Source organism: Triticum aestivum, chromosome 1D (genome assembly GCF_018294505.1).
Source record: "Triticum aestivum cultivar Chinese Spring chromosome 1D, IWGSC CS RefSeq v2.1, whole genome shotgun sequence".
Lineage (NCBI taxonomy): Eukaryota > Viridiplantae > Streptophyta > Magnoliopsida > Poales > Poaceae > Triticum > Triticum aestivum.
The window spans coordinates 32,602,787-32,627,663 of NC_057796.1; the positions used below are offsets into that span (position 1 = coordinate 32,602,787).

Here is a 24,877-nt window from a genome sequence, read left to right on the forward strand (position 1 = left end):
CGCTCCCGACGCCATACTGATCCTGGAACGGATCTAGTCCGACTGCGTGGATCCCGAGGACGATTTTGCGGTAGGAATTTTCACGTTCTGCAGGTGACATAAAATGACGATTCAAAAGATTTTAACCGTCTTGCACGAATTTTTTTTTACTTTCTCCGAGTTAGCTCAAATTTTTCCTGGCCCACTAGGGTGTCCTTGCCCACTTGCTGGAAAAATTTGGTGTCAAAGTGAAGATAAATTTTTTTTGGATCTTCTTCATCGGAGACCGTTCGGGTACGGTAGACGCAGGGAATAGTTCGTCAGGAAGGAGGATTTTTTTGGCATGCTTCAAATGGACCTAATTTTTTTTCTACACCCTTGTTCCAACATGACAAGCATCCATGCCAACTGGAAATTGTTTTTCCATGTTGTATGAATTTTGTAGGGTATAAGGATTACGCACATGTAGATTGAGGCACGGAAAAAACGTTTCATACTTAGCGATATATTTTATTCTTAAATAAAAATGAGAGGCCAAAATGCAATATAGAAGTTAATGGCATAACTACATTATGTTGAACGAATAATAAAACAAACGTGAGTTAAATTACAAGGAACTCATATTTGCTCATAATACATGTATGCAAACATTCTGGCTGGGCCAGTACATGAGTAGAAAGACCTCATCAATACGTGAAGAAAATGAATCTGATTTAAAAACCACCATCCAACAAGAAAATCTACGCTAGATCCCTACAATCCTACATACGTACAACTAGCACGCCCATATGAAATTGATGCTCATCTACTTAACAAGAAAACCCAAATGCCATGAAAAAACAGAGTACATAAAAGAAAAAGAAATCTGATAAAAACAAAGTACTACCTCGGAGAGCTCGTCGAAGTCGCTGCCCTTCCTGGAATCCATATCAAACTCCTTTATTGCGTTCTCCTCGTAGAACATCTCCTCGATTTCGTCATGCAGCTCGCGCTTCAGCCTTTTATTCTCCTCGTCCAGATCTTCCCCGACCTTCTCCTGCACAGGCTCGCCGACGGGTAGCTCGACGGCTGCGATGGCAGCGGGAGGAGGCACAACAGTTGCTGCACCGCCAGTCGTCGCCGCTACGGCGGACTCAGCCGCACCAACCGCGGCGGCAGCCACGACAGCAGACTGCTCTACTCCGATGGTTGCCTCCGGCTCGTCCGCCGCATCTTCACGCCCGCGCTTCATTGGCGGTCGACGACAGGAGGAGGGAGGTGTAGGGAGGGAGGAGGGTGGTGAGGAAGGGAGGAGGGTTTGGGAGAGGACGAGGTGGTATGGCTGGAGTGGGAGAGGACGAGGGTTTTCTACCCGATTTGGGAAGAAAAGCACTGTTGTTGCCTCTTGGAGTTACCGAGGTGCCGAGGGGGACGATTTGTCTCACCTACCCGGCCGTTCCACATTCCATAGTGAGGACGCGTGGGGTCGTGGCGTCGTGCACCTCGTGCGGTTTGCCGCGTGCCGCCGTTCATACTGCTGACATGTGGACACCAGCTTCAGTTAGTAATGGTATATGGGTCCCACTTTCAGAGACACACAGAGCAGAGAGGTAAATAAATTTCTTAAATTAGTGGGTGTATTTATGTGCAGAATGCAGCATCGGCCCAGCGGTTACACCCTCCCGATCACATATTGATGCCCTTGGTTCGAAACTCCTTGGGGCAGTTTATTAATCACACTTTTTTGCCTATGGGGTTTTAACATGTGGATCCCACATGTCATTCACACGCACGGAGCTCTTTTTTGCCTATGGGGTTTTAACATGAGGACATGATGTAAATGGACCCAAAAATTTTCTACATCTTTGTATCAACATGAGAAGCAAGCATGACTAGTTTGGTAAGGTTGTCGGCATTTGTATGGATTTTCTAAGGTTTTTGCAACGATAAAATGCTTAAAATACTACTCGGAGGTGACGCAACATGCGCACGTTGTGGACCACTGGGGTGGCCATGCCCACTCGCTGGAAAAATTTGGTGTCATTCTTAAGATGGCCAAAAATTCACCTCCTTCACCGGAGGCCGTTCGGGTAGGAGGAAAGGGTCCGTCTGGAAGGACGAGTTTTTGTCGACATGCTTCAAATGGACCTAAATTCTTTCTACACCCTTGTACCAACATGAGAAGCATCCATGACTAGTTCCATTGATTTTTGATGTTTTATTGATTTTCTAGGGTTTTCACGACGATAAAATCCTAAAATATTTCCCACCAGCGCCACCCTTCAATCTGATCAGTGTGACCAGCATGTACTTAACTTAGCATCAAGGCCATGAAAACAGGAACCAGAACCGTATTTGATTTTGATCCCACACACACATGCACACACAACAGAATACAAAATAGATAACACAAATCACAGACTACAGGTACTACGATTATTTGAGTGAACTTCTAATGCATAACAACTTCTGGTCTTCAAATACATCACATGAAATACGGTCACAACTAGAAATGCAAAACAACTTCTGATGTTGAGGTTGAGCAAGGAACTTTTATTGTGAGGCCCAGCATCTTCAACAACCTATCCATGCTTCCACCTGTAGCATATAAGTAACTGAAAATTTCAGATTGAATACATTTGGTATTGGAAAAATGACAGGACGGTAATTTGAAGATGACAAGGAAATCTGTCACAACAACTGTAGGATACCAATTTGAATGCAAAGTTCATAGAAGTCAATGTTGAATTAATAAGACCTTTGCAAGATGCAAAATCACTGTTGTGATGAGAGTAAACATCATGTAGGCCATAGCATATGCAAGAAGCACTTACAGGAAGTGAAGCAAAAGGCTGTACAACAGGCAATATGAGTAAGCCAACATCCCTACTAAAATTATTTCAGTGCTTATGTATAGTTTTTTTAATCATTAGGAAGCCCTAAGTATTTTAATGGAAGATCACCGACAGGGCACTACTGAAATATTACAGTGTCTACATGTCTCTACTGAAAGTGCACTACTGAAATATTTCAGTCGCTACGTGTGTGTATTGAAACTGCACCACTGAAATATTTCAGTGGCTACATGTGTGTACATAAACAGTACCATTAAAATATTTCAGTGGGTACGTGCGTGTATTAAAAGTGCACCACTGAAATATTTCAGTGGCTACGTGCTTGTACTAAAACTGCAGCACTGGAATATTTCATTGGCTACGTGCATGTACTGAACTGCACTACTGAAATATTTCAGTGGCTGCGTACATGTACTGAAACTACAGTACTGAAATATTTTAGAATCTACAATTGTGTACTGAACTTGCGAACCTGAAATATTTCAGTGTCTACCCGTGTGTACTGAAATTGAACTACTCAAATATTTCAGTGTGAACCGGTCTGTACTGAAATTTCGGTACTGAAATATTTCAAAATCTTTAACTGTCTACTGAACTTGCAGTTTTGAAATTTTCAGTGTGTACACAGAGTGTACCACTGTCTACTGAACTCGCAATACTCAAATATAATTTATTCTTTGCAACTAATTATGCTGCCATCCAGAGGCTATGGATTGGAGCAGAAGTGGAGGTGAACATCAAATTCTACCACTACAACCATATAAATTTAGGCTAGAGTTTATTGGGGAACGTAGTAATTTAAAAAATTCCTACGCACACGCAAGATCATGGTGATGCATAGCAACGAGAGGGGAGAGTGTTGTCTACGTACCCTCGTAGACCGTAAGCGGAAGCGTTTATCAATGCGGTTGATGTAGTCGTGCACCTTCACGATCCGTCCCGATCAAGTACCGAACGTACGACACCTCCGCGTTCAGCACACGTTCAGCTCGATGACGTCCTCGCCTTCTCGATCCAGCAAGAGTGGCGAAGTAGTAGATGAGTTCATGACGGTGTGGTGTCGGTGTTGATGAAGAACAATCTTCGCAGGGCTTCACCTAAGCACTACGAAAACTATGACGGAGGATAAACTAGAGGGGACGGGGTTGCCGGCACACGGCTTGGTGTTTCTTGATGTGTCTTTGGTGCTAGCCCTGCCCCTCTATTTATACGTTGAGCCCTGGGGTCGCAACTTGGAGCAAAAGCCTCCTCAAAGTCGGTTTTGCCCGAAAGGCAAGAGTCCCACTCGGACTCCAGGACCAAACGCCGCAATCCTTGGCGTCTGGCCCAGATGCCATGGGCCTCGGCGTCTGGCCCAGGGCCAGACGCCAGGGTCTCCGGCGTTTGGCCCCCTGGCCTCCGCAAGACTCGTTTTGCATCGACCTAAAGCCTCGTGGGCTTCACCCCTTGGCCGAACTATATCATCCTATATATCAATCTTTACCTCTGGACCATTCCGGAGCTCCTCGTCATGTCCGTGATCTCATCCGGGACTCCGAACAACATTCGGTCACCAACATACATAACTCATATAATACTATATCGTCAACGAGCGTTAAACGTGCGGACCCTACGGGTTCGAGAACTATGTAGACATGATCGAGACACTTCTCTAGTCAATAACCAATAGCGGGACCTGGATGCCCATATTGGCTCCTACATATTCTACGAAGATCTTTATTGGTCGAACCGCATAACAACATACGTTGTTCCCTTTGTCATCGGTATGTTACTTGCCCGAGATTCGATCGTCGGTATCTCAATACCTAGTTCAATCTCGTTACCGGCAAGTCTCTTTACTCGTTCTGTAATACATCATCCCGCAACTAACTCATTAGTGATGTGCATTACCGAGTGGGCCCAGAGATACCTCTCCGACAATCGGAGTGACAAATCCTAATCTCGAAATACGCCAACCCAAGAAGTACCTTTGGAGACACCTGTAGAGCACCTTTATAATCACCCAGTTACGTTGTGACGTTTGGTAGCACACAAAGTGTTCCTCCGGTAAACAGGAGTTGCATAATCTCATAGTCATAGGAACATGTATAAGTCATGAAGAAAGCAATAGCAGAATACTAAACGATCAAGTGCTAAGCTAACGGAATGGGTCAAGTCAATCACATCATTCTCCTAATGATGTGATCCCGTTAATCAAATGACAACTCAAGTCTATGGCTAGGAAACATAACCATCTTTGATCAACGAGCTAGTCAAGTAGAGGCATACTAGTGACACTCTATTTGTCTATGTATTCACACATGTATCATGTTTCCGGTTAATACAATTCTAGCATTAATAATAAACATTTATCATGAAATAAGGAAATAAATAATAACTTTATTATTGCCTCTAGGGCATATTTCCTTCAGTCTCCCACTTGAGCTAGAGTCAATAATCTAGTTCACATCGCCATGTGATTTAACACCAACAGTTCACATCACCATGTGATTAACACCCATAGTTCACATCGTCATGTGACCAACATCCAAAGGGTTTACTAGAGTCAATAATCTAGTTCACATCGCTATGTGATTAACACCCAAAGAGTACTAAGGTGTGATCATGTTTTGCTTGTGAGAGAAGTTTAGTCAACGGGTCTGCCACATTCAGATCCGTATGTATTTTGCAAATTTCTATGTCAACAATGCTCTGCACGGAGCTACTCTAGCTAATTGCTCCCACTTTCAATATGTTTCCAGATTGAGACTTAGAGTCATCTGGATCAGTGTCAAAACTTGCATCGACGTAACCCTTTACGACGAACCTTTTGTCACCTCCATAATCGAGAAACATGTCCTTATTCCACTAAGGATAATTTTTGACCACTGTCCAGTGATCTACTCCTAGATCACTATTGTACTCCCTTGCTAAACTCAATGTAGGGCATACAATAGATCTGGTACACAGCATGGCATACTTTATAGAACCTATGGCTGAGGCATAGGGAATGATTTTCATTCTCTTTCTATCTTCTGCCGTGGTCGGGCTTTGAGTCTTACTCAACTTCACACCTTGTAACACAGGCAAGAACTCTTTCTTTGACTGTTCCATTTTGAACTACTTCAAAATCTTGTCAAGTTATGTACTCATTGAAAAAACTTATCAAGCGTCTTGATCTATCTCTATAGATCTTGATGCTCAATATGTAAGCAGCTTCACCGAGGTCTTTCTTTGAAAAACTCCTTTCAAATACTCCTTTATGCTTTCCAGAAAATTCTACATTATTTCCGATCAACAATATGTCATTCACATATATTTATCAGAAATGTTGTAGTGCTCCCACTCACTTTCTTGTAAATACAGGCTTCACCGCAAGTCTGTATAAAACTATATGCTTTGATCAGCTCATCAAAGCGTATATTCCAACTCCGAGATGCTTGCACTAGTCCATAGATGGATCGCTGGAGCTTGCACATTTTGTTAGCACCTTTAGGATCGACACCTTCTCGTTGCATCATATACAACTCTTCTTTAAGAAATCCATTAAGGAATGTAGTTTTGACATCCATTTGCCAGATTTCATAAAATGTGGCAATTTTCTAACATGATTCAGACAGACTTAAGCATCAACACCTTGAACTTTGTCAAAACCTTTTTCGACAAGTCTAGCTTTGTAGATAGTAACACTACTATCAGCGTCCGTCTTCCTCTTGAAGATCCATTTATTTTCTATGGCCTGCGATCATCGGGCAAGTCAACCAAAGTCCACACTTTGTTCTCATACATGGATCCCATCTCAGATTTCATGGCCTCAAGCCATTTTGCGGAATCTGGGCTCATCATCGCTTCCTCATAGTTCGTGGGTTCGTCATGGTCAAGTAACATGACCTCCAGAACAGGATTACCGTACCACTTTGGTGTGGATCTCACTCTGGTTTACCTACGAGGTTAGGTAGTAACTTGATCTGAAGTTACATGATCATCATCATTAGCTTCCTCACTAATTGGTGTAGGAGTCACAGGAACAGATTTCTATGATGAACTACTTTTCAATAAGGGAGCAGATACATTTACCTCACCAAGTTCTACTTTCCTCCCACTCACTTCGTTCGAGAGAAACTCCTTCTCTAGAAAGGATCCATTCTCACCAACGAATTTGCCTTCGGATCTGTGATAGAAGGTGTACCCAACAATTTTGTTTGGGTATCCTATGAAGATGCACTTCTCCGATTTCGGTTCGAGCTTATGAGTTTGAAACTTTTTCACATAAGCATCGCCGCCCCAAACATTAAGAAATGACAACTTAGGTTTCTTGCTAAACCACAGTTCATATGGTGTCGTCTCAACGGATTTATATGGTGCCCTTTTTAACGTGAATGCAGCTGTCTCTAATGCATAACCCCAAAACGATAGTGGTAAATCAGTAAGAGACATCATAGATCGCGCCATATCTAGTAAAGTGCGATTACGACGTTCGGACACACCATTACGCTGTGGTGTTCCAGGTGGCGTGAGTTGCGAAACCATTCCACATTGTTTCAAATGAAGACCAAACTCGTAACTCAAATATTCTCGTCCATGATCAGATCGTAGAAACTTTATTTTCTTGTTACGATGATTTCCACTTCACTCTGAAATTATTTGAAGTTTTGAAATGTTTCAGATTTATGTTTCATCAAGTAGATATACCCATATCTGCTCAAATCATCTGTGAAGGTGAGAAAATAACGATACCCGCCGCGAGCCTCAACACTCATCGGATCGCATACCTCAGTATGTATTATTTCCAATAAGTCAGTTGCTTGCTCCATTGTTCCGCAGAACGGAGTCTTAGTCATCTTGCCCATAAGGCATGGTTCGCAAGCATCAAGTGATTCATAATAAAGTGATTCCAAAATCCCATCAGCATGGAGTTTCTTCATGCGCTTTACACCAATATGACCTAAACGGCAGTGCCACAAATAATTTGCACTATCATTATTAACTTTGCATCTTTTGGCTTCAATATTATGAATATGTGTATCACTACGATCGAGATCCAACAAACCATTTTATTGGGTGCATGACCATAGAAGGTTTTATTCATGTAAACAGATCAACAATCATTCTCTAATTTAAATGAATAACCGTATTGCAACAAACACGATCAAACCATATTCATGCTCAACGCAAACACCAAATAACACTTATTTAGTTTCAACACTAATCCCGAAAGTATAGGGAGTGTGCGATGATGATCATATCAATCTTGGAACTACTTCCAACACACATCGTCACTTCACCTTTAACTAGTCTCTGTTCATTCTGCAACTCCCGTTTTGAGTTACTAATCTTAGCAACTGAACTAGTATCAAATACCGAGGATTTTCTATAAACACTAATAAAGTACACATCAATAACATGTATATCAAATATACCTTTGTTCACTTTGCCATCCTTCTTATCCGCCAATTACTTGGGGTAGTTCCGCTTCTAGTGACCAGTCCCTTTGCAGTAGAAACACTTAGTCTCAGGCTTAGGTCCAGACTTGGGCTTCTTCACTTGAGCAGCAACTTGCTTGCCGTTCTTCTTGAAGTTCCCCTTCTTCCTTTGCCCTTTTCTTGAAACTAGTGGTCTTGTCAACCATCAACACTTGATGTTTTTCTTGATTTCTACCTTCGTCGATTCAGCATCACGAAGAGCTTGGGAATCGTTTCCATTATCCCTTGCATATTATAGTTCATCACGAAGTTCTACTAACTTGGTGATGGTGACTAGAGAATTCTGTCAATCACTATCTTACTTGGAAGATTAACTCCCACTTGATTCAAGTGATTGTAGTACCCAGACAATCTGAGCACATGCTCACTGCTTGAGCTATTCTCCTCCATCTTTTAGGCAATGTAATGTCGAGAGGTCTCATACCTCTCGACACGGGCATGAGTATGAAATACCAATTTCAACTCTTGGAACATCTTATATGCTCCGTGGCGTTCAAAACATTTTTGAAGTCCCGGTTCTAAGCCGTAAAGCATGGTGCACTAAACTATCAAGTAGTCATCATACCGAGCTTTTGTCAAAACGTTCAAAACGTCTGCATCTGCTCCTGCAATAGTTCTGTCACCTAGCGGTGCATCAAGGATATAATTCTTCTGTGCAGCAATGAGGATAAACCTCAGATCACGGACCAAGTCCGCATCATTGCTACTATCATCTTTCAACATATTTTTCTCTAGGAACATATCAAAATAATAATAAGCGGGGAGCAACATTGTGAGCTATTGATCTACAACATAGTTATGCAAATACTATCAGGACTAAGTTCATGATAAATTAAAGTTCAATTAATCATATTACTTAAGAACTCCCACTTAGATAGACATCCCTCTAATCTTCTAAGTGATCACGTGATCCATATCAACTAAACCATGTCCGATCATCACGTGAGATGGAGTAGTTTCAATGGTGAACATCACTATGTTGATCATATCTACAATATGATTCACGCTCGACCTTTCGGTCTCAGTGTTCCGAGGCCATATCTGCATATGCTAGGCTCGTCAAGTTTAACCCGAGTATTCCGTGTGTGCAACTGTTTTGCACCCGTTGTATTTGAACGTAGAGCCTATCACACCCGATCATCACGTGGTGTCTTAGCACGAAGAACTTTCGCAACGGTGCATACTCAGGGAGAACACTTTTATCTTGAAATTTAGTGAGAGATCATCTTATAATGCTACCGTCAAACAAAGCAAGATAAGATGCATAAAAGATAAACATCACATGCAATCAATATAAGTGATATGATATGGCCATCATCATCTTGTGCTTGTGATCTCCATCTTCGAAGCACCGTCATGATCACCATCGTAGCATCGTTGTCGTCTCGCCAACTTATGCTTCTACGACTATCGCTACCACTTAGTGATAAAGTAAAGCATTACAGGGCGATTGCATTGCATACAATAAAGCGACAACCATATGGCTCCTGCCAGTTGCTGATAACTCGGTTACAAAACATGATCATCTCATACAATAAAATATAGCATCATCTCTTGACCATATCACATCACAACATGCCCTGCAAAAACAGGTTAGACGTCATCTACTTTGTTGTTGCAAGTTTTACGTGGCTGCTATGGGCTGAGCAAGAACCGTTCTTACCTACACATCAAAACCACAACGATAGTTCGTCAAGTTAGTGCTATTTTAACCTTCTCAAGGACCGGGCGTAGCCACACTCGGTTCAACTAAAGTTGGAGAAACTGACACCCGCCAGCCACCTGTGAGCAAAGCACGTCGGTAGAACCAGTCTCGCGTAAGCGTACGCGTAATGTCGGTCCGGGCCGCTTCATCCAACAATACCGCCGAACCAAAGTGTGACATGTTGGTAAGCAGTATGACTTGTATCGCCCACAACTCACTTGTGTTCTAGTCGTGCATATAGCATCTACGCATAAAACCTGGCTCGGATGCCACTGTTGGGAAACGTAGTAATTTCAAAAATTTCGTACGCACACGCAAGATCATGGTGATGCATAGCAACAAGAGGGGAGAGTGTTGTCTACGTACCCTCGTAGATTGTAAGCGGAAGCGTTTATCAACGCGGTTGATGTAGTCGTACACCTTCACGATCCGTCCCGATCAAATAGCGAACGTACGGCACCTCCGCGTTCAGCACACGTTCAGCTCGATGACGTCCTCGCCTTCTTGATCCAGCAAGAGGGGCGAAGTAGTAGATGAGTTCCGGCAGCACGACGACGTGGTGTCGGTGTTGATGAAGAACAATCTTCGCAGGGCTTCACCTAAGCACTACGAAAACTATGACGGAGGATAAACTAGAGGGGACGGGGTTGCCAGCACACGGCTTGGTGTTTCTTGATGTGTCTTTGGTGCTAGCCCTGCCCCTCTATTTATATGGTGAGCCCTGGCACTACTAGAAAAGGGCTATAGATGGAATGACCACTAATGGCGCACCAGACATGTGGTGCGCCATTGCTATATAGCAGTGGCGCATCATGTGCTGGTGCGCCATTAGTGTGAAAGACACTAATGGCGCACCAGACACACAGTGCGCCATTAGTAACAAAATTTATTTTATTTTATTTTTCCAAACATACTAATGGCGCACCAGGGCACAGTGCGCCATTACTAGTTCTAACTAGTAATGGCGCACCAGCCACAGAGTGCGCCACTACTATATTTTTTTTATTTTTTGTTTTTTTGCAAAACTACTAATGGCGCACCGGAGAACAGTGCGCCATTACTAGTTTAAACTACTAATGGCGCATTGTTCCCTGGTGCGCCATTAGTGTCTTTTTTTTTGCAAAACTACTAATGAATGCAACTAAAATTGCAAAAAAACAAATTTGATTATATTTTCAAATAATAAATTTGATGATTTTTTTCATATTCATAAATATTATTACTGTTTTTATAAAAAATTATTACTGTTTCATATTCATATTCATTTTCTAAAAAATTATAATAAAAAATATTACTAATGGCGCACCTCTGGCTGGTGCGCCATTGCTATGTAAAAAGACATTCTAATGGCGCACCGCTTCGTGGTGCGCCATTAGTAAGCTTCCCCCCACACTAAGCTGCCCCCGCCGCACCCGACCACCACCGCCCCCAACGCCCCCTCCCCGAGCCGAGCGCCGCCTCCCTCGCCATCCCCCCTCCGCCCGCGCCCGCGCCCTCGACGTCCTCCCGCCAAACCGCCCCTTCCGCCCGCGCCCGCGCCCTCGCCGTCCAACACCGCGCGGCCTGCCCAGGAGGACCGCCGCCATCTTCCTCTTCTTCACCCCCCCGGCGTGAGCTCGACGGCGACAAGGAGTGGCGACCGCAACGACCCCGTCGCCGGCGTGATTCTCCCCCGCCGGACTCCACCCCCGCCGCCCCCGCGCCCCCACCACTGCAGCCGGCCGGCGCCGTGTACGCCCTCGACTGCAGGTGAGCCCCTCCCCTCCACTTCCTTCTTCTTCTTCTTCCTCTTGCCCTCAACCTCTGCTCTGAGTCTCGACCGCTGTGCAGGGCCCGTCCATCTCCGGGGAGCTCACCACACCGCGCGAGCTCAACGACCGCTGTGCAGGGCACCACCACGCAGGTGACCCTCCGAATGTCAAAATTTCAACATTTTGATAGAGTACAATTGTTACAGTACAGTCAGAATTGTGTATGATTGTGCCTAAAGTAGATAATAGTGGACTTTAGGCTTTTTTAGAGGCAATACTAGTGAATTTCAGTTAAATCCTTACAGTTCAGTTAGGTACAGAATAATTCAGTTGGGTACAGTTACAGAAAAATCCAGTTAGGCTTTTTGAGAGGCAATACTAGTGGATTCTGGGTATCTATTTGCTTGAACTTCTCTTTGAGAATGTGTACTCTGTGCTCTTGACATTTGCGCTTAAAGTTCTGAGAAATCCACATGGTCTTTCATTTCTGTTGCATTGTTTTATCTATATGGTCTTTCATTTCAGAGTTACACTTATATCATATTAATCATTGACAAATCCACATGCTTAATCAATCGAGTAGTAAGTTGTTTAGGCTTGGCCATTTCCACTCATTGTAGATAGATAGAGTTACACTTTTGTTACATTGCGTTATCTTTCTGTAGAGTAGTAATGCTCCACTTCCATTGGTACTACTTGTGATGCTGACAGCAAGTCTGTAATACTGAAATTTTGTCAACTTGTGATGCTGCTGCTGTACCCCGAGAGGCCCTTGAGTTTGCTGGAATGTCGATTAACTTCCGTTCCGGCAAATTCGGGTACTCCATATGTCCTATTTTCAGCAAAGGTCATGCTGAAATTTTCCATGAATTTTAGCATGACTTTTCCATGAAATAGGACATATGGGGTACTTGTGACTAATGCATGGGCCGGGGTCTTAGTACTTAATTAAGTAGGAACCACTCATCCTAACCATTTGCTCTCAAAATTACCACTTCACTTCTTACTACTGAAAATCTTAGACCATCTCCATTCACCAATTGCTCAAACCAGTTCGAAGGGCGTGTTTTCACCACACTGTGGATTATCTTATTGGACCCAACAGAGATGATGTAGTTTTGAATTATGAACATAGGAAATGTCGTCATCGGACGACGAAAGTCTCCCGGGGGAGTGCGACTGGTGCCACGAGGGTCGAGGTCGGTGCGACAGGCCTCACCTGGACGATGATCGGCGCTTCAGCATTAAGCTCGAGGAGACCTTCGAAGTTGAAACGGTACGCAACGACGACAAGTGTTTTTTTTCATAATTAAGCATGACTTCAACTATTTCAACGTGTAATTTCATCTTTTACAATTCGAGTATAGTTTATCCCATGCCATGCAAGACGCTATGTCTTGGAGAGGATGGATTTTGAAGATCATGAAAATTTTGAAACGAAGAAAATTCACCTAAGGACACATCATGATGTGGATTTTGAAGTAAATCTGTATAATGCTGAGAGCGTAACCCATTTTGGTTGCAAAAATTGGGAAGCATTTTGCAAGATGTATGGTTTTGATGAGGGTATGCTTGTCACCATGGATCTTGGTGATCCTGACACCGACCATGACAATATGGACATTTGGGTCCTTGTTGATACGCCTCCAGTTCTACCGCTATGTGAGTTTCTCAAACATAGTTAATTATTAACTAATTTATATTGTTTATTTCAAAATAGTTGACAACTTATTTCCATTGACAGCTTATTTTGATTGTTCAAAAAATGTGCGGAACATGGTAGACAAAACCCACTACACCGATGGCTCCGAGTTAACTTATCAGGAGAAAAATCATCTGGTTGGATTTTGTACTGATCTTGAGAATTACAATATCTACAATCAAACTCCTCAACATTATGGTCAATACGTGCCACTAGTGCACGTGTTGAACTACGGTAACTACCATGGAGATACCCTGGTAAGATTTTTTACTATTACGACATCCGTGCATCTTTTGCATACTTCTAAAACTAGTATATCATTGCTAACTATGAAGTTATTACTATGTTTTTCAACAGAGAATCCCTGAGGATTGTGTGCCTCATTTGATGTATCAGAATGGCAGCCTTCGTGTTTTCAACTTATATCCAGGTCATCCTACGAATCTCAACTGTTCATACCGGATTTCTAGAAGAAGTGGAGACATGCTAATCAGAGAATGGAAAAAATGTATGGACAGTCATAAGGAGGTTCTTGGAAGCAAAAGGAAGCGCCGCGCAAGAATTGGAGACAGGATGATCTACATTCTCCATAATGGAGAGTCAGGGTCTATATTGTTTTATGCTATTTTACCTTAAATAGGGTATTTAGGTCCTGCCTAATATTGATGATCATGTGCTAAGAACAATTAAGTAGGGTTGGTTGGATGACTATCAGGATGATGATCGTATGACTTGTTATTAATAACGAGTAGAAGTTGTATGATGATGATTAGTATGACTTGTTAGGATTAGTATTACTTTCGACAAACTCGCTACTCGCGGTCTCGAGACTTGTAATGTTCTATCTTTGTTCGGTCTTTTGAATTCAGAGACTAATATGATGAATTGTATTCGGAGACTAATCTTCTATTGTATTCGATGAATCTGCTGTTGCTGTGTGGTGCTGCTTATATTCTGTCCAATAATATATTTTGTAATCTGTGCAAAAATCAGAAAAGAAAAAAAATAATCCCTAATATACATACTAATGGCGCATCACACCGCAGTGCGTCATTAGTATGCCAAAGGATACTAATGGCGCATCACCACGCGATGCGCCATTAGTATGGCTAGGCACATGGGTAAATATGGCCCCCTGGAAGGCATACTAATGGCGCACCGTGGCCTATACTAATGGCGCACTGCCTGGTGCGCCATTAGTATACCAGATACTAATGGCGCACTAGTGGTGCGCCATTAGTAAAAAATACTAGTGGCGTGGTGCTAGTGGCGCACCAGTAGTGCGCCATTAGTAGGCAAAACTGGTGCGCCACTAGTAAGCCTTTTTCTAGTAGTGTGGGGTTGAAACTTGGAGCAAAAGCCTCCTCAAAGTCGGTTTTGCCCGAAAGGCAAGAGTCCCACTCGGACTCCAGGACCAAACGCCACAATCCTTGGCGTCTGGGCCAGACGCCAGGGTCTCCGGCGTTTGGCCCCCTGGCCTCCGCAAAACTCCTTTTGCACCGACCTAAAGCCTCGTGGGCTTCACCCCTTGGCCGAACCATATCATCCTATATATCAATCTTTACCTCTGGACAATTCCGAAGCTCCTCGTCATGTCCGTGATCTCATCCGGGACTCCGAACAACATTCGGTCACCAACATACATAACTCATATAATACTATATCATCAACGAACGTTAAGCGGGCGGACCCTACGGGTTCGAGAACTATGTAGACATGATCGAGACACTTCTCTGGTCAATAACCAATAGCGGAACCTGGATGCCCATATTGGCTCCTACATATTCTACGAAGATCTTTATCGGTCGAACTGCATAACAACATACGTTGTTCCCTTTGTCATCGGTATGTTACTTGCCCGAGATTCGATCGTCAGTATCTCAATACCTAGTTCAATCTCGTTACCGGCAAGTCTCTTTACTCATTCTGTAATACATCATCCCGCAACTAACTCATTAGTTACAATGCTTGCAAGGCTTATAGTGATGTGCATTACCGAGTGGGCCCAGAGATACCTCTCGGACAATTGGAGTGACAAATTCTAATCTTGAAATACGCCAACCCAACAAGTACCTTTGGAGACACCTGTAGAGCACCTTTATAATCACCCAGTTACGTTGTGATGTTTGGTAGCACACAAAGTGTTCCTCTGGTAAACGGGAGTTGCACAATCTCATAGTCATAGAAACATGTATAAGTCATGAAGAAAGCAATAGCAGAATACTAAACGATCAAGTGCTAAGCTAACGGAATGGGTCAAGTCAATCACATCATTCTTCTAATGATGTGATCCCGTTAATCAAATGACAAATCATGTCTATGGCTAGGAAACATAACCATCTTTGATCAACGAGCTAGTCAAGTAGAGGCATACTAATGACACTTTGTTTGTCTATGTATTCACACATGTATCATGTTTCCGGTTAATACAATTCTAGCATGAATAATAAACATTTATCATGAAATAAGGAAATAAATAATAACTTTATTATTGCCTATAGGGCATATTTCCTTCAGGGTTTATATACATCATAATCCAGCCCGCAGGCAGCATGTACTCAAACTTCATACAATTTATTGAGAATAAAATGGCATCTTGCATTCCCTTAGTGAACTATTATCATCACTACCACCACGACTGTAAGCACGAGCAGTAGGAAGATTAGGAGTTTGGAAGCTTACTCTAAACAACTGCACCGGCGCCGTTCAGACGAGGAGAGCGACGGGGAAGCGAGGTCGCGACCACTGTCCTCCTCCTCTTGCGCTTCGGAGTCTCCGGTGACTCGGTTGGAGGCTGCACAATCTGCAATGGCACCTCGTGCACGGTGGCTTCCTGATCCAGTGGATGCTCTACCCTGGATCTGAACGGCCACCACCTCCGCCTGACCCACTTGTTGGGTGAATCCGCCTGCTCCATCACCCAGAGGAGGATCTCGATCTTATGCATCGGTTGTGCGGGCGGGGAGGGGGGGTGAAGCTTTGTCCTCTCCTTCTTCGTCATTTCCTTGAGAGTGGCCATTGCCGTCCAGTTCATGTGCCTTGTGTTGTCAAACTAAGAACGGATCTCCCTTAACCTGGCCATCTTGACCTAGGCGCCAGCGGCGATCTGCACGAAGTCAGCGTTCTCGTCGCCGGTGATCTTCTCGATCTGCTGCTGCTCCATCTTGGTTCTTGCTTTGTTGAAAGAGGGGGGTGGATGTGGAAGGGGACAAGAGCAAAGTTGCGGCGGCGAGAAGGAGGAGATGGCTGCGGTGGACTTGGAATGCAGGAGAGGGAGGAAATGGCCACGGTTGTGTAATGGTGATGGAAGAGGGGAGGACCATGGCGGCGGTTTTGCATTGGACGAGAGGGGCGGCGCGTGCAAATTTTTCCTATGACTAAAATGCCCCTAGATTAAAAGGTGTCCCCACATTGTTATTAGTACCGGCCCCACAAGTTTTAGTACTTTCAAATACTTTCATCCGAGTACTAGACAGTACTAAGTATGTGGTGCTGTTAGATTGAGACAAACCAACGGCTCCAAAAAAGTCCAATCACTGTAAAACTTGTATGATCATACATATGCCCTATTAACTTATTTAAGCCATTTCGAATTTCTGAGCAAAATATTGCTAAGTGAAATGAATATCTTGCCCCTTGGATGTGCATAACTCATGAACTACACTTATTAACATCTAGTAAGCAAAAACAGAATTTGTAGTACAAGACAGTGTCGCTCACCCGAAATTGTAAGGAAGTAGTATGTCTCGTTGGGTGTTTAGTCACACCAAGAACTCTAGCAAGACTTTCTCTGTGTATATATGGTCGATCATATTCACGTGACCATGTCTCTTTATTAATGGTATTTCGGTCAATGAACCCAATGCCATAGCGTCCAGCTTTTTTCATTTCATAGATCTTCATTTTGCATAATACCACAGAAAAGAATATAATGAGGATAATTACACGTAATGATCAACGAGTAGTACAACTAGCTAAAGACTTAAAATACAGAAAGAAATCACTTACAGACAATAACAACCGACGATAGATTTGTCGAGTGCGTCTTGATTGAATAACTGAAACAGTTCTTGAAACTGGACCCATAGAGCTTTTTCATGGTAGTAATGCTCTCCCGTGACTTTCACATGAGGGACTCTCGATCGGTAGTCTTGACTTCTTTCATGTACCATTCATGCAATTCATACATTCTCGTTGATAGACGCTTGATCTCCTCAGGCTTGACCAGAGGTTCGCCGCGGGCATATTTCCGTTTTAGTTCCTCCTCTTTAAACGTTTCCATGGGCTCGATCTCTATGAGTTAATAAACAGTGATACCGGCCTCTTCAGCCATCCTTCTATGTTCGACGGTTATTACCAGCTGATCGGCGCCGGTACTCACATGTGTTGGTACAATGAGCGGGGGGATCGATTGCACCGCCTGTTCTCCCAGCTGGGGAACAGTTTTCCCGCTTTTTTTGGCAGCTGCTTGACTCAAGCTCGAGCTCGACTCCTTTTTTTGTGCTTGATATGACTTCTTGATTTGACGCTCATAGTCTGAGTCAATATGCTTGGGAGCTGGTGGTTCAGCCATACGAACAAAGTAGTCAATGATCTTCTCAGGTACTTTCTCCTTCGGCGGTGGTGGCGGTTTTGGTCCAAAATGGGCCCTCACTTGGGCTTGCACTTCGGCTTCGTTTTCCGCGTCACTCAGGTCATAAGGCAACCTCGGAGGAGTCTTGAGGCTTGGACCATATTTGTATTTCTTGCCTCCTGTTGTACCGCTAGACATCGTAGCTGCGGCGCCTCTCTTCCGCTGTTGCTTAGGCGGCAGAGCCCGCTGAGGCGGCGGAGACGGCTGACGCGGTGCCTGACTTGGAGGAGGAGGACTGGGCTGACGTGGTGCCGGACTTGGAGAAGGAGGAGTGGGCTGACGCGATGCCGGACTTGGAGGAGGAGTGGGCTAACGCGTTGGCGGACTTGGAGGAGTAGGAGTCTGCTGAGGCGGTGGCTGACTTGGAAGAGCGGGAGTCTGCTGATGCGGTGACGGGCTTGGAGGAGGAGCCGGCTGACGTGGTGTCGGTGGCCTTGGAAAGATGATGCAATCCTTTCTCCATAAAATGATATGATGTATGGCCTCTCCCAGTGTGCGCTCATTGTCACCTCCAGGAATTTCAAGCTCTAGCCCCGAATATTGTGCCACCACTTCATCAACCGTGACACGAGCATAGACAGCTAAAATCGGATTGCAATGGAAGGTTGCTTTAGGGGGATTTGTATAAGCAACGCCGTCCGCCACCTTCATGGATATGTTCTTTATTTTAAATTGTAGCCCACAATTTGTAATATCCATGATGTCATCCATAGGGTATCTATCCAGCAGTGCATCATCGCCCGGGGCGGAACCCACGCTGCTTCTCGGCATGGATGGGACGGTGCTATCCAATGCTGGATCCGCTAGCTGCTGCCGCTGCTGAGACCCCCTTTCCTGGCTAAGTGTGTCGATTTGCTGCTGCTGACGCTGGAAAGTGAGTGCCAACTCCGCGTGCCTTGATTCTAGGCCTTGAAGGCGGTTTGCTTCCTGCTTCCTCTGCTCCTCCTCCAGCTTCCTCTGCTTCTCCTCCTGCTGCTTCTTTCTCGTATGGCTTCTGTAGTCGGCGTTCTAGTCCGCAAACCCCTCAAACCATGGAACAACGCCTTTGCCTCGTATTCTTCCCGGGTGTTCAGGATTCTTGAGGGCGCGCGTAAGCTCGTCGTTCTCTCTGTTGGGCGTGAACACCCCTATTCGAGCCTCTTCTATTGCAACAAGTAAACTGAGGTCGGCTCCTTTAAGACTTGCCCGCGCCAAAACCTCGCCTGTCTTTGGGTCCAACGTCTCCCCATGCGCATAGAACCAAGTCCTAGACCTGGGGGCCCAGCTCAATGTAACTGGAGTCACACCTGCATCCACCATCTGTTGCTCAACAAGATCCCACTTAGGCCGGGCCACCTCATAGCCACATGGCCCCAGCTTATGGTGCCACTCCTTTTTCGTGGCATTCATCTTGTTTTTTCTCGACCGTTCCTGAGATACTTCCGATTCCTTGAAGTTCACAAAAGCATCCCAGTGATCTCTTGCCTTCTCCAATCTTCCCTTGAATTCTGGAGCCTGCTTTCCTGCTTTCACATACGCGGCCCATATAGTTTTCTTGTGGTTGTTGAATGCTATCGCCATCTTCTTAAGAGCACAGTTCTTGACTTTCTCCACATCTGCATCTGTGAAATGATCTGGTAGGGTGAAATGTGACATGAGAGATTCCCAAAGCCGATCTTTTGCTCTTTGGTCGACAAAAGTAACATCTGGATGCTCCTTTGCTGGCTTTTTTCATTCTTGAATGGAGATCGGGACTTGGTCCCTGATAATAACTCCACATTGACGAAGAACTTGTTCACATTCTTCTTAGGTTCGCGCGGTTCGCCATTAGGTTTGATGGCATCGATGTTGTACTTTACGCCATCCTTCAACTTTTTGGCCGGGCCTCGAGTTGTCCTGCTGCTGGTAGAAGATTTGCTCGATCCGGAGGGCTAAAAGAAGAAAGATCGATTCTTTAATATATATACAAATCAATTAAAACATGTGATGATCATCAGATGCCAGCTTATATAAATATACCTCGCTGGTCTTTGTTATTTCAAGAACAACATTTCCTTCATCATCGAAGTTCTGTACTTCATCGTCTATTCGTTCGTCTTCATCAAATATCATATCACCCTCACCGGTAGGGTTTAGGTATTGCGAGCCGTCACCTTCTTCACTCCCATCTGGCTGGCTCGGGGAGCGTATGATGTCGAATAAGGCCTTTTCTCCTTCTCTGCCGGTGTTGTCCATAACTTTTATTTAATTAAATCCAAAAGAAAGATAAAAAATTAGTACGCATCTTGAATAATAGTAGATAATTGATATGCATCTTGAATAATAGTAGATAATAGATATGCATCTCGAAAGATAAAACTGAATCATAGTAGATATATAATATGCATCTCGAATAATCCAGATAATTGATATGCATCATCGAATAATCTCGAATACATCGTCTCGATTATTATAGAATAATATAATCTCGAATATTATCGAATAATATAATCTCAAATACATCGTCTCGAATATATCGAATACATCACTAGCTAATACAGATCGAATACTATCGAGTAATCTAGTTCACTCGCGGTTCTTGAGGCACGGGCGGTGGACACCCAAAGAGAAGGAACCATCACAGGATCATAGCTCGGGTGAGATCCCCGAAGAACCTGCCAGGTATTGGAGAACCCGACGTCCAACGCAGCCATGTAGCGACCGGCGTGCTCGTCCTCCTCCATGACACGGCTACGTACCACCTCCGGCGCGGCCGGCTGCCTCCGCACCGGAAGTGGCCCACGCGAACGCCACCAAAGGAGCTCCGGGTCGACGACGGGACCCGGGGCCGGGTTCCTCACCAAGCGGCGCCACCTGAAGGTAGCACCTCCCAGTGCCAGTCCGGCGGAGCCCAGTCCCGGACATGGCTCCTCTGAAGCAGGACGTCGTCGCGAACGGGTCGACGGTGAGGATGCGGGCCGGGCATCGTTGACGTCGAGAACAAATTATATGCAAATATAACATTTTTTAAATGATTGAATTGTGATTTCTTATATACGAGGAAAACCTTTAGTCCCTGCTATAGGAACAAGATTCAGAATCATAACGGATTCTCTTAACCTTTAAGAGGGATTTAACAAAATGACGCCATTCTGGGTGTGCAGAAAATGGTCCATATTTTTCCTGATCTCATCACCCTTCTATATGTCACATTGTCTAGTGTCAAAGGATTCAAGGAAACCATGGCTTCATCATTAGCCGAAAGTAACAGGCGCATGATCGTACGAAGATCCCCAAAGTTGTTTTGGAACGGAGTCCCGGATAGGACAATTCGCTCAGGGTTCATTTGTAGTGCTTTTCAATTTCAGGGTCATTTAGCTCAAAAAATCAGTAAATGCATGAAAAATAGCAATCAGACTGTCACTAGAGTCCAATCAGCTTAATGGCCTACTACCGACAGAGTTAGGATCTCTTGCTCTACTCACAGATCTGGACCTAAGTAGCAACCAGTTTCTAGGAAGCATTCCACCTCAGATAGGACATTGCCACCTTTTATCATCCTTACTCATATCAGACAACTTATTGACAGGAGAAATACCACAAGAACTTGGATATCTCACCAACCTATATGAGCTGGATTTGAGTAGAAACAATTTAAGTGGCACCATCCCTGGGACTTTTTCTAATCTTTACCAACTTTGTAGGCTGAATTTATCATATAATAGTTTGGGTGGCAGAATTCCGTTACTTCCATATGCATCTGGCCCTGGAGCCTTTATCTCATTTGGCAATAATATGGATTTATGCGGTGAAAACTTTTATGGTGTAAAACCATGTGAAGTACCAAAGCTAGAAACACCAAGTGAAGTACCAAAGCTTGACAGAGAAGGACAAAGCAGTAAATGTCCAAATAAGATCCTAACTGTAATTATTTTTGCTCCCTTTTCATGTGTTAGCCTTGTAATAGCAAGCATTGTGGTTGTTTGTCGGAGAAGAAAACTCGTAAAAATTACTACCAAAAGCAAGTCCAGAGATATACTTTCCATATGGAATTTTGACAGGAATTCAGAGTTGAGCTTGAACGGGGGACTATTTTTGCTGTCAAGCTCCTCCTCTCGATGGAAGAATACAACAATGAGGGAACATTTCATGCCGAGATTGAAGTACTGACGAAAATTAGACACCGATGCATCGTCAAGCTGTATGGATTATGTTCCCACTCCCAGTGCAAATTTCTCGTGTATGATCTTATTGAGAGGGGAAGCTTATCGTCTATTCTGCATGAGCAAGAGCTAGCGATGGAACTAAATTGGCCCAGGAGAGTTGTTGTCGTGAGGGATGTAGCTCAAGCTCTCTCCTACTTGCACCATGATTGCGACGATGCAATCGTGCATCGTGACATAAAAAGTAGTAATATTCTTCTGGACCTCGATAATAAAGCTTATGTCTCGGACTTTGGCATGGCCAGGAAGCTAAAGCACGGTTACTCAAGCTGGAGAACTATCTTTGCAGGGACATGTGGGTACATAGCCCCAGGTACCTACATGGGCTTAATATTTTGTTTATCCTTGAATTAATATGAAAATGTGATTCAGAAAGAGACAAAATGTGGTTTTGTTTTCTTTGTTGCAGAATTGTCATCTACCATGTTATTGACAGAGAAGTGTGACGTGTACAGCTTTGGCGTGGTTGTGCTGTAAGTTTTGATGGGAAGGCATCCGGGTGATCTACTCCTTCCATTCTTCTGCCGAACAGAGCAGCCAGCAAAGCTCAAAGACATCCTGGACCAACGCGTCGCAGCACCATCAACTACTGACGAGAAGAAGGATGTCATTTTGGTTGCCTTGGTGGCCTTTGCTTGCCTGCAAGTCTCTCCGAAAGCTCGGCCAACCATGCAGCAGGTATATCAGGCACTCACGAACAGAAACCGCCCAGCGCTGATGCTCAGGCCCCTTCATGAAATCAGGCTGCAAGATTTGCACGATTACTGTGGCACCATGAAGAATATACGAAGCTATGTACTAGTCTGCTGTGTTAGCAACTGTATATGTTTGGCATGTGTCTGTTTGAGATAGTGGATCTATACTGTCGGGCTTGAAATTTGAAGTGTCATGTGTCAAGGGATTGATATGAACAAGGGATTTGTGTGGATTCTATTGATAAATGAAGCGGCATTTTGATATGGCAATTAGCTTCTTAACATTTGCCTAAGTACCGATTTACTCTAGTTTGTTTGACTGACATTTGGTGGGTGTGTTTGGATGATAGTTCTGTGATTAATGGTTCTTGTTGAGAGTATGTAATCAGTTAGTGTGTAGTTTATTTTGCCATTGTGTTTATCTTCCCCCAAAGCCATCTCAGGAAATTTGATCATATGCCCTTGTTTTCTTTGCCTTATTGATCATACATATGCCCTATTAACTTATTTAAGCCATTTCGAATTTCTGAGCAAAATATTGCTAAGTGAAATGAAGATCTTGCCCCTTGGCAAACTTACAATTTCTCCAAACTCGATATAGCTCAACAGAACCAATCAGCTAGGCCTGTTCGTCCTGTTCGATAGCAGGGAGAGCCGCCACGTACAGGAAAGCCACAACGATTCATTACAGAAGAATTCTACTTCACTAGCAACACCAGAATAAGAATGATGAAAAGAAAGTACACAACAAACTGAAGTTTCTCATTTTGGGCAGCCAACTTTTCGATACGTAGAACATGTTACGAGCAGACGCATTGCTTATGATGAGCATATTTATCATCCAAATTTTCTCGACCATGCCATATAACCTGTCCAACCACACGAAGAAACGCCAGTTGTTCACCAAACATACTAAATTCAGCAACTTGATTCTGAGCATTAAAGAACAGAGAAACAACCTTCTTGTCCTTGTCATTCCACTGAATATTTGGCCGGGTTCAGAGATGTCCAAGACTGCTGCAAGATCAACCTTTAGCATCGACATTGTAGACCTTCAGCCAGAGGGAGCCTCATCGTCCCTTGGTGCTAGCCGGGGCAGAGTTGAGCTTCTCTCTGACATGCCCTGTGCTGCCATGGTCGGGAACAGAGACGAAGGGAAAGCTAGGGAGGACTGACGAAATCAACAGGTAGAGTCGGTCACCGGAGATTCCACGCGCGCACGCTGTGCCCGTGGTTGACGAGATAATCAATCCAGTAATTTTGAATAGTAATTATTTTGATGTTATAACTGTCCTGAATCCTAGTAGTATCAATCTAGTACGCTTTCAAATAATATCACTGGTCATAGCTTGAATAGAGGCATCCTAGCTACTAGACTTCGGCTTGTATGGGCAACCCATGCAACGAGGTAGATATGAACTGGGATACGCCGCACCGAAACCTTTTAAAAACTGGTAGTCACAAACTGAAGTACAAATTCTAGTAGGAAAATCAGTACTAGCACAGACGGATCATTATTTTGGCTTTCTTTATCTATAGTTCCACACTGGGTAGAAGTAGAACTCAGTTTTATCTGTAATCTGAACATCAAGTGGAGTATAAGAGTGACCGAAAATAGATACCTATGCCAATAAGCAACATGCATAATTACTAATTACTGAACCGACGGAACCAAAAGTAATTAAATTCGCAGGCGACATCCCATTGTAATCGAATGATCAACTCACACTCAATACATGCACTCTAAATGAAAATAGTATGCCCAAAGAGAATGGCAACTATCTATATATACTGGCGAAGATGGAGCTGCACAAGTGTGTTTGGCATCACGTTGATATGCATCTGTGCCACTTTGGAAACAAATTTACTACCTATGTTGTTTATTTTGAGACATTGGAGTCCACCAAATTCAGTCAAGTTTTATTCTCGAAGCGA

General features: G+C 43.9%; 1 pseudogene; it reads left to right on the forward strand.

Moving 5' to 3' along the window:
• Window positions 1-1,296: 1,296 nt before the first annotated feature.
• LOC123157371 (MDIS1-interacting receptor like kinase 2-like) lies at window positions 1,297-24,117 on the forward strand (annotated as a pseudogene).
• Window positions 24,118-24,877: the final 760 nt, after the last annotated feature.